The sequence below is a fragment of the Equus caballus genome, chromosome 6, assembly GCF_041296265.1.
Source record: "Equus caballus isolate H_3958 breed thoroughbred chromosome 6, TB-T2T, whole genome shotgun sequence".
Lineage (NCBI taxonomy): Eukaryota > Metazoa > Chordata > Mammalia > Perissodactyla > Equidae > Equus > Equus caballus.
The window spans coordinates 39,125,584-39,136,890 of record NC_091689.1 but is presented as its reverse complement, the minus strand read 5'-3'; the positions used below and the strand labels follow the sequence as shown (position 1 = coordinate 39,136,890).

The 11,307-nt window shown below is 40.4% G+C and overlaps 1 long non-coding RNA gene across 3 annotated transcripts in view; it reads left to right on the top strand.

Moving 5' to 3' along the window:
* The first annotated feature begins 819 nt into the window (after positions 1–819).
* The window catches only part of LOC138915083 (uncharacterized), a 73,555-nt gene continuing 63,067 nt past the window's right edge, over positions 820–11,307 (top strand). For all 3 annotated transcript variants that reach the window (XR_011439615.1, XR_011439614.1, XR_011439616.1), the window contains exons 1-4: positions 820–970; positions 2,056–2,227; positions 2,375–2,579; positions 3,133–3,188. This is a non-coding gene — a long non-coding RNA (uncharacterized lncRNA). The remainder of the gene's footprint in view (positions 971–2,055; positions 2,228–2,374; positions 2,580–3,132; positions 3,189–11,307) is intronic.

The window sequence follows — 11,307 nt, the reverse complement described above, 5'->3', positions numbered from 1 at the left end:
GTCGACTGTACAGTCAGTTTTCAATAAATGTTTGTTAAATGACATATGTTGTGACCACTTTCTCTCCTTCGTGATCTTTATGTTAAAGTCTATTATGATTGATTTAATATAGTTTAACCAGCATTCTTGTGCTTTTATCTGTAATTTGCTAAAGAATGACAAAGAATTATAAACGTCAGCAAAAAGCAAGCAAACTTGTCGTTATGTGCATGGCAATCCAAGATATTTAACACAAAAATTTATGAAACAATAAGAGGATTTAGCAAGAAGCAATGTTAATGTATAAAACCCAACAGATTTCCTATAAACATCCACCCCTGGAGCACCTGTGCAGACCCTCAGTAGAATCTGCACACTGGGCCCCAGGCGCGCCAGGATGGGGCTCAGGGGTTGGTGGGTCCGGCGGCTGTAAAGGAACAGGGTGGAGGTCCCAGGTTGAAAAATTGTAAAATTATAATTTTACAGCTATATAATTTAACTACTTCAGTCGTCATGTCTTTTTCTTTTTACAAAGTCAATTTTCCTACATAACTCCAAATTTTTTTCACACCATCTAAGTAATATTTTAATATTTTCCATATCCAATCCGTATTCAAATTTCCCCAATTACCTCCAAATGACTTATGAAAAAAAATGCTATTTTAATCGGGAGCCAATAGCGGATTACTCTTTGCATTTGACAGCAGAGTTCAGGCTTAACCCTTAACCTCTTCGGGCTCGGAGGACCCTGGGCAGGAGTGATTTAAGAACATCGTCCTCCCGCTTTCGCGGAAAGGCCAAGAGTGACTTGAAATGTAGACGCGGAGGCCTATGGGAAATGTAGTTTTAAATTGGTGAGGTTCACGGCCTGGACTCTGGGAAGGGGACGCCACGCTCCTTCTGCGCATGTGCAGCCGTAGCCTCCTCGTTTGTCTTCTCAGGACTCCAGAGAACCGTTGGGGAACTTTGGGGTGTGCTCGGAAAATGCAGGGTGCGCACCTAGGGCGAGGGACTAGCTGGGAAGGGTGTGCCTGTGCTTGGGGATGGGAGCAGGAAGTGTCTGGGACCTCGTCGCCCCCCGCGGCGGTGTATAAACCCGGGCGGGCCGTCAGATCGGGTAAGGTCGATGGGGGAGACCCCGGCCCTCGGGCTCCCGGGGCGCAGGTGTTCGGGGCGGTCCGGGGTGCTCGAGGATCGTGTGACCAGCCCGCCTGCAGCCCGACCGGAGAGAAGCCGTGTCGGCGGCGGTGGGTGCGGGAGGGAGGAGTGCGTTTATCAGGCGGACGGTGACCGTGGGTCTGCGGTGGAGCCCAAGCTCTGGAGAACTACAGGCCCGGTCAGTGCCAGCTCTGTCACCTGTAAGCAGGGGCGACAGAAGGAACCTGGGCGAGAGTCAGGGTTCTCATCTATAACTATTAATAATGATTGTTTCACGGCGGCGTTTGGAAACATAGATCACTATTTTAGACAAGTGCCAGGTAGGAAGCCTTAAGTAAGTGACAACTGCTCTTATAGTTAGAGGACGCTTTGTTTTTTTACTGGATAGTTTAATGTACCCTGACAACCACTTCACCAGAAACCGAGGCTCGGGTCGGTGGCCCGATGTGCTCGAGTCAGGAGCTCCCAGCCAGGGAATTTGGATTCGAGGGCAGGTGTGCTTCGCTTCAGTCTCAGGCTTTGTCTGATGTCACACCTGCCCAAGACTGGCATTACAGCCTTCACAGCACTTAGGAACATGGCCTGTCCCTGCGTCCCCAAGGATGTAAAGGAAAGGATGTGGATGGAATCCCACCGTGTGTCACATGTATCCTGGGATTTCTAGTGTCTCTTCAGGTCCCTTGGGTCAGACAGAGGTGCCTGGCCCCCTCTGCATTGTCAGGCTTTCTGTCCTTGAAGTCTAATGTTATAATGAATTCCAAGAGTCAGGCTTTTTGCCCCTAAAATGAATTTATTTCTCAGATCCATGTCCCAGTTGCCTTGAAACAAACCAGCCCTTGTGAGGCAGGAAGCAGGGGGCCTCTGTGAGGGAGTCTTACCTGGAAGAGAGCGCCCCTCTGACCTTAGACCTCTCTCCAGAGCTTCAGAGCAGAGACAAGAGCCCAGAAAGGAGCAGATGCTAGATTTGCAAGATCAGAAGCAGGTCTTGATCCTCCTGCCCAGAATGAACCAGACTTGATGATGATGCCACCTTCAGGAGCCACCACACTGTGTGACAGTGGGGCATTTGGGCCGTCCCTGGGAAGTACAGGTGAGCTGGGGTGGCCCAGGGGCGGGCTGCTCAGGAAAGGCTGCTTTGTTGGAGAGCTGTGAGGGCAAGGTCTGGGGGTAAGGGACAACCAGGCAGAGGGAGGAAGTTCTGTCTCCAGTCCCCTTAAATGGCCCCCGCTATTTACAGATGCGCTGCTGTCACACATGTCCACCACCACATGTGACATTAGTGACGTTATCCTGACGTCACAGGATCCAAGAATGATGATCTGTGAAGAGTTTTCCAAGGTCACCTACTTCTAACTCTTTTGAAAGATTTAAAGACATTGGGCCTGAAAATTTCAGTGACTTGTCCAGGGAAACGCAGTTTGTGACAGTTCACTCTCTCACAGGTAAGTTACCAAAAGCATCTATCAAAAGGGCCTTTTGAGAAATACTTCCCATCTGAAATGAACAATTAAAAATTCCTGCCTTAAATCCTCCCATCTCTTTTACTAGGCTTTCCGTGGATTGTGTATACCAGGGGTTAAATAATATTACTGAGAAAAATAGATAAATGATGCATACTGAGTATTTTTCTGCTAAGTTAACTTTAATGAAGGAATAGTGTCTTGTCGTTTGGCGTACTTTAATTCAACTAATCGGTTGTTTTTATTTCTTTCTGTTATTCAGAAGGACACATGCGTTATTGTTAAATCAATCGAGTAAAGTTTATGTTCACTCAGTAAAAAACTGCAGATTTCAGCTCCATGGTCATTTCAGAATCACACAAAGAGAGGTGTTGCTGCCTGTCCATGATCCTTCTTGTGCCTTTTCAAGGCCCAGAGGGCCCTGTGCCTATGGGGAGGATGATCCCCAACTGGGGTGCTGAGATTTGAGGAGCTGAATCTAAGAGCTGTAAGACAGCTAAATCTCAGGACCCCTGTCTTCTCTCTGTCCCCTCAGCTGAACCACAGTCCTCTGTACTCGCCCAGGAGCCACAGAAAGTGAACATCCCTCAGGTGAGCTCTTTATTCATTCCCCACTTTATGTTGTAATGGATTTATAAGGTTTAGCAGGATCCATGCATTAAAGGAAAAGGAGAAGTAGAAATAGTAGAAATCAAGTCAGTCTTAAGGAAAAATATACCGTGTTTTACTATTAATTGTGATGTTGGCTGTTAGCTTTGAGTGGGTAACTTTGTCAGGGTAAGTAGTTTCCCACTAAGCTACCTGTTTCAATCTCTTTACTTGTGATTGGGCTATTCAGATTCTGTGTTTCTTCTTGATTCAGTTTTGGAAAGTTGTATGAGTCTTAGAATTTATCTGTTTCTTCTAGATTGTCCAGTTTGTTGCTATATAGTTTTTCATAGTATTCTCTTATAATCCTTTATATTTCTGTGGTATCTGTTGTAATTTCTCCTCTTTCATTTCTAATTTTATTTATTTGAGCCTTCTCTCTTTTTTTCTTAGCGAGTCAGGCTAAGGGTTTGTCAATTTTGCATATCTTCTCAAAGAACCAGTTCTTTGTTTCACTGATCTTTTCTACTATTCTTTTTTCTTTTTTGGTTTCAATTTCATTTATTTCTGCTCTGATTTTTATTATTTCCCTCCTTCAGCTGACTTTGGGCTTTGTTGGTTCATTTTCTAACTGTATTTTAAGATTGCTTATGTGAGATCTTTCTTGTTTTTTAAGCTGGGCCTGTATTGCTATGAATTTCCCTCATAGGACCACTTTTTCTGCATCCCATATGAGTTGGTGTGGTGTATTTTCATTTTCATTTGTCTCCAGATATTTTTTGATTTCTCTTTTAATTTCTTCAATGATCCATTGGTTGTTCAGTAGCATGTTGTGTAGTCTCCACATATTTGTCACTTCCCAGCTTTTCTCCTGTAGCTGATTTCTAGTCTCCTAGCATTTTGGTCAGAAAAGATGCTTGATGTGATTTCAATCTTCTTAAATTTATCAAGGCCTGTCTTGTTTCAAAACATATGGTCTGTCCTTTGAATGCTCCATGTGCACTTGAGAAGAATGTGTATTCTGCTGTTTTTGGATAGAATGTTCCATATATATCTATTAAGTCCATCTCGTCTCGTTTTTCATTTAATTCCACTATTTCCTTGTTAATTTTCTGTCTGGATGATCTATCCATCGATGTAAGTAGAGTGTTGGGGCCCCCTACTATTATTATGTTGTTGTTAATATCTCTTTTTAGGTCTGTTAATAGTTGCTTTATGTACTTTGGTACTCCTTTGTTGGGTACACGTATATTTATAAGTGTTATGTCTTCTTGTTGGAGTGTCCCTTTTATCATTATATACTGCCCCTCTTTGTCTCTCATTGCCTTTTTTATCTTGAAGTCTACAGTGTCTGATGTAAGTATTGCAATAACTGCTTTCTTTTGTTTGCCATTAGCTTAGAGTATCATCTTCCGTCCCTTCACTCTGAGCCTGTGTTTGCCTTTAGAGCTAAGAGTGTTTCCTGAAGGCAGCATATTGATGAGTCTTGTTTTTCAATCCATCCCACAACTCTGTCTTTTGATTGGAGAATCCAATCTATTTACATTTAGAGTGATTATTTATATATAAGGGCTTAATGCTGCCATTTTATCACTTGTTTTCCAGTTCTGTATTTCCCTTGTTTCTTGTCTTGTGTATTTTGGACTGCCAGTTCAGTTTGGTAGTTCTCTATGATGGTTTTCTCAGTTTTCTCTTTTTTGTGTGTGAGGAAGACTGACCCTGAGCTAACATCTGTAAGCAATCTTCCTCTCTTTTAGCTTGAGGAAGATTGTTGCTGAGCTAACATCTGTGGCAATCTTCCTCTGTTTTTTGTATGTGGGATGCCAGCACAGCAGGGCTTGATGAGAGATGCATAGGTCTGTGCCTGGGACCTGAAGCTGCAAACCCTGGGTGGCTGAAGCAGAGCATGAGAACTTAACCATTATGCCACTGGGACAGCCCCTCAGTTTTCTTTTTTTTGTATCATTTGTGTCTCTGTTCTGATTATTTGTTTAGTGGTTACCATCAGGTTTGTATAAAAAATCTCGTAGATGAGCTATACCATTTTCTGATAGCCTCTTATTTCCTTGGTCTAAGCCAGTTCCATCCTTTTCCTCTTCCTCTGATTTGTTGGTCATAACATATTCTGTTTTGTGTTGTGATTTTGTGGTTAAAATCACAAGATTATAGTCATTTTTGATGTTTTCCTTCCCTTTATTTTTAAGGTCATAATTAAGTTTTTGCTAACCTGTTCTGGTAGAGAGCTGCAATTTTCTGACTTTGGCTGCCTATTTGTCTCCTTGCTCAAGGCTTTGTGAACTCTTTTTGTTCTTTTTCAGGTATGAAGGTCTTCTTGAGCATTTCCTGTTTGGGGTGTCTTGTGGCGATGAACTACCTCAGCTTTTGTTTATGTGGGAAAGTTTTTATTTCTCCACCATATCTGTAGGATATTTTTCCCTGGATAGAGTATTCTTGGCTGAAGGGTTTTGTCTTTCAGAATTTTGAATATCTCATTCTACCTTCTCGTAGCCTGTAAAGATTCTGCTGAGAAATCTCCTGAAAGTTTGGTATGGTCTTTGTAAGTTATTTTCTTCTGCCTTGCTGCCTTTAAAAATATTTCTTCTTTGTCACTGACTTTTGCCAGTTTTACTACTCTGTGCCTTGGAGTAGGTCTTTTTACATTGATGTAATCAGAAGTTCTGTTAGCGTCTTTTACTTGTAATTCCAGCTCCTTTCCCAGGTTTGAACAGACTTTCTGCTCCTTTCTCCCTCCCTTCTCCCTCTATAATACCCATAGTTTTTATGTTGCATTTCCTAATTGAATCAGATATTTCTCAGAGAATTTCTTCGTTTCTTTTTAGTCTCAATTCTCTCTCCTCCTCCATCTGAAGCCTTTCTATATTTCAGTCCTCCAGATTGCTAATTCCGTCTTCCATAACGTCAGCTCTGTAATTCAGGGTATCCAGATTTTTCTTTATCTCATTGTGTTTTTCATCTCCAACATTTCTGATTGGTTTCTCTTTATAGGGTCAATCTCTTTTGTGAAGTATTCCCTCTGTTTATTAATTTTATTCCTGATTTAATTGAACTATCTGAATTTTCTTGTAACTCGTTGAGTTTTTTAATGTTAGCTATTTTGAGTTCTCTGTCGTTTACATTGTAAATTTGTGTGCCTTCAGGATTGATTTCTAGGTGCTTTTCATTTTCCTTCTGGTCTGGACTATTAATATATTTCTTCATACTATTTGATGGGGTTGGTTTGTGCCTTCACATAGATAGTATCTGGTTTCAGATTCCACCTGCCACCACTGGAGGAGGTTCAGGAGCTGTGTATTCTGAGCCTGCTGTGATCCCTGGTGTCTGTGCTTGTCCTTTGGAATCTATGCTGACAGGACCCATCTGCGATTGCCTGCTTGTAGCTGCTGCTTTGCTAATGTATGCACGGGCACTCTAGATGGGGTCCCTTGCTCTGGCTGACTGCCTGAGCTTGTGAGCCCAGCAGGGGGAGGGGCACTTCTTTTGCATGTGCCATCCGGTGGGTGTTCTCTCTTTGCCCTCGCTGTCTGTCCTCCTGGCATGCTGGCTTCATGAAGACAGCCCCACAATAGCTTAGCCTCCTCTGTGGAGCTTTCCTATGGGATGTGAGGGAACTTGGAGAGCGAAGGCATTCCCACAGAGTCTCCCCCCCAGGCCCCTCTTTTCTCAGAGCTGTGCATGGTCCTGTGCCCTAGGTCATTGCTGGGGAGGGAGAGGAGATCCCCTTACTTCCTCCTTCTTCCTCCTGGGGGGTCCAGCACCTCCACCTTCAGACATATGGCTGCATGGGTCTCTCAGATGTCTTTTGTGTTCTGTGCCTGTCCTCTGTTGGTTTATGAATGTCCTTTTCATTGTTTCTTAGGGAGGAGAGTCTAAGGGAAGAGCTCACTCTGCCATGATGCTGATGTCATGCCTGGTCATTCTATTTTTAAGTTTTTGACGAATCTCTGTACTGTTTTCCACAGTGGCTGCACCAATTTACATTCCCACCAGCAGTGTATTTCTCCTATCCTCTCCAACACTTCTGTTTTCTTTGTAAAGATTGGCACCTGAGCTAACATCTGTTGTCTATCTTTTTTTCCTTCTTGTTCTCCCCAAACCCTCCCAGTACATAGTTGTATATTCTAGTTGTATGTCCTTCTGGCTGTGCTGTGTGGGATGCCACCTCAGCATAGCTTGATGAGTGGTGCCATGTCCAGGCCCAGGATCCAAACCGGCAAAACCCTGGGCTGCTGAAGTAGCGCACACGAACTTAACCACTCGGCCATGGCACTGGCCCCTCTCCAACACTTCTTATTTCTTGCCTTTTAATAATAGCCATTCTGATGGGCATGAGGTGATATCTCATTGTGGTTTTGATTTGTATTTCTCTAATAATTAGTGATGTTGAACATCTTTTCATGTGCCTGTTGGCCATCTGTATATCTTTGGGAAAATGTCTGTTCAAATCCTCTGCCCATTTCTTGACTAAGTTTGTTCTTTTGTTGTTGAGTTCTTCATATATTTTGGATAGCAACCCCTTATTGGATAAATGATTTGCAGATATCTTCTTCCAATTGCTAGGTTGTCTTTTCATTTTATTGATGTTTCCTTTGCCATACAGACACTTTTTAGTTTGATGTAGTCCCATTAGCTTATTTTTTCTTTTGTTTCCCTTTCCTGAGGAGACATATTCAAAAACATACTGCTAAGAATGATAGCAAAGAGCTTACTGCCTACGTTTTCTTCTTTGGAGTTTTATGGTTTCAGGTCTTACATTCAAGTCTTTAATCCATTTTGAGTTAATTTTTGTGCATGGTGTAAGAAAATGGTCTACTTTCATTCTTTTGTGTGCGGCTGTCCGTTTTCCCAACAGTGTTTATTGAAGAGACTTTCCCTTCTCCATTGTATGTTCTTAGCTCCTTTGTTGAAAATTGGCTGTTCCTAAATGTATGGGTTTATTTCTTGGCTATCAATTCTGTTCCATTGATCTGTGTCTGCTTTTCTGCCAGTATCGTGCTGTTTTGATTAATACAGCTTTGTAGTATACTTTGAAATTAGGGAATGTGATGCCTCCAGCTTTGTTCTTTTTTCTCTGGAGTGCTGTGGATCTTTGGGGACTTTTGTTGTTTCCAATAAATTTTAGAATTCTTCTATTTCTGTGAAAAATGTCATTGGGGTTTTGATAGGGATTACATTGAATCTGTAGATTGCTTTAGGTAATATGGACTTTTTCACTATGTTAATTCTTCTAATCCATGAGCACAGAATATCCTTCTATTTCTTTATGTCTTTAATTTCTTTCAACAATGTCTTATAGTCTTCAGTGTATAGGTCTTTCACCTCATTGGTTAAATTTATTCCTACCCACTTAATTCTTTTTGTTGTGATTGTAAATAGGATTGTATTCTTGATTTTTTATTTCTGCTAGTTTGTTTTTAGTTTTTTGATGGATTCTTTAGCGTTTTCTATATGTAAAATCTCATCATCCACAAGTAGTGACAGTTTTACTTCTTCCTTTCCAGTTTGAATATGTTTTATTTATTTTTCTTACTTGATTGCTCTGGCTAGGACTAAGAAGGGTGAGTGTGGGCATCCTTGTCTTGTTCCTGCTCTTAGAGGGATAGCTATCAGTTTACACCATTGAGTATAATGTTAGCTGTTGGTTTGTCATATATGGCCTTTATTATGTTGAGGTACTTTCCTTCTATAATTATTTTATTGAGAGTTATTATCATAAATATGTGGTGAATCTTGTCAAATGCTTTCTCTGCATCTGTTGAGATGATCATGTGATTTTTATTCTTCATTTTGTTAATGTAGTTTATAACATTGATAAAGAATACTGTTGTAATCCTTTGTATTTCTGTTATATTGCTTGTGATTTCTTCTCTTTCTGATTTTATTTATTTGAGGCTTCTCTCTTTTTGTCTTATTCTACCTAAAGGTTTGTCAATTTTGTTTATATTTTCAAAGAACTAGCTCTTAGTTTCGCTGATCTTTTCTATTTTCTTTTTACTCTCCATGTCATTTATTTCAGCTCTGATTTCTAGTAGTTCCTTTGCTCTCCTGACTTTGGGCACTTCATTTTTCTGATTCTTTTGGATGTATTGTTAGATTGTTTATTTGAGATTTTTCCTGTTTCTCAAGGTAGGCCTGTGTTGCTAGGAACTTCCCTCTTAGAACTGCTTTTGCTGTATCCAATAGATTTTGGTACACTGTATTTTCCTTTTCATTTGTCTCCAGATATTTTTCCATTTCTCCTTTAATTTTGTTGTTGTTCCAATAGTTAATGAATAGCACGTTGTTTAGGCTCCACATATTTGTGACTTTTCCAGCTTTCTCCTTGTGGTTGATTTCTAGTTTCATACCATTGTGGTTGGAAAAGATGCTTGATATCTTTTCAGTCTTCTTAAGTTTATTGGGAGTTGTTTTGTTTCCCAACAAACAGTGTATCTTTGAGAATGTTTCATGTGTACTTGAGAGAAAATGTATATCCTGCTGCTTTTGGATTGAATATTATATATGTATCTGTTCAATTCATCTGGTCTAGTGTTTCATTTAAGGTCAACGTTTCTTTGTTGATTTTTCTCTCTAGAAGACCTATCCGTTGATGTAAGTGGGGTATTAAAGTTCCCTACTCTTATGGTGTTGCTGTCAGTTTCTCCCTTTAGATCTGTTAATAGTTGTTTTATAGACTTTGGTGCTTCTACGTTAGGTGCATATATATTAATAAATGTTATGTCTTCTTGATGGATTATCCCCTTTATCATTATATAATGCCCATCTTTGTCTCCTGTCTTTTTTGGCTTGAAGTCTATTTTGTCTGATAGAATTATGGCTACACTCACTTTCTTTTGGTTGTCATTTGGTTGGAGTATCATCTTCCACCCCTTCACTCTGAGCCTATGTTTTTCTTTAGAGCTGAGATGGGTCTCCTGGAGGCAGCACATTTTTGGGTCTTTTTCTTAACCTGTCCAGCCTCTCTGTCTTTTCATTGGTGCATTCAATCCATTTACATTTAGGATGATTATGGATATATAGGGACTTATTATTGCCATCTTATCTTTTGTTTTATGGTTGCTCTATATTTCCTTTGTTTCTTTTTCCTTGTGTTTCTCACTACAATTTCAGCTTGACGGTTTTTGGTGATGTGTTTTTCAGTTTCCTCTTTTTTTATGTTTCGTGACTCTGCCTTAATTTTTGTTTTGTGGTTACCATGAGGTTTGTATAAAAGGTCTCACAGATGAGATAGTTCTTTTTCTGCTGATAGCATTTTTGCTTCATTTGACTAGGCAAGTTCTGTCCTTTTCTTCTTCCCTTGCTATTTTTGTTGTCAAAATTATTTCCTTCTGTATTGTGAATTTGTTACCAAATTGGAATGGTTAATGTTATTTTTAATGCTTTCTTTCCCTTTAACCTTTGCATCATAATTGTTTACTAACATGTTCTGATACAGAGTTGCAGTTTTCTGATTTTATCTATTTATCAACTTGTTTAAAGCTTTGTATCCTTTGCCTTTTCATTTCAGACAGGAGAGCTCTTTTTGACATTTCTTATAAGGCAGGTCTAGTGGCGATGGACTCCCTCAGTTTTTGTTTCTTCCTCACACTTTATTTCTCAGCTGCGGCAGTGGACCCCCAGCTGTCGCAGCACCCAAGGACACAGAGCTGATTATTACAGTGTTGATTAATACAGTCCCTAAGTAGCTCTCAAATACTTGTACTTTTCTGCATCCTTTCTGAAACCACCCTAGTCGAAGTAAGCAACTAAGTAACTGGATGACTTTAATGACCTCATGTCTCTTCTCCTCAATTTCTTGGTTTGTGAAATGAGGCAGTTAGAAGGAACACCAAGTTTCTTCCTTCTCTATATTCTGTGATTATCAGAATCTACAACTATGGAGAGACTCAGGGAAAAATCAATTCCAGTGTTTTGGGAAACCATCTCATTTTCTCCATTTAAATTAACTCTTGGGGTGACTGAAATTGTGCCTCATATCCTCTCATAACACTGCTCTTAAGGACAGTCTCAGAATCTTCAAGACAACTTAAAAGAAGGCCCTTTCTCTTAAATAGGAATCTGCCTTATGCCATGTTTTGAGCTGTAGAAAATATTTTAGAATGAG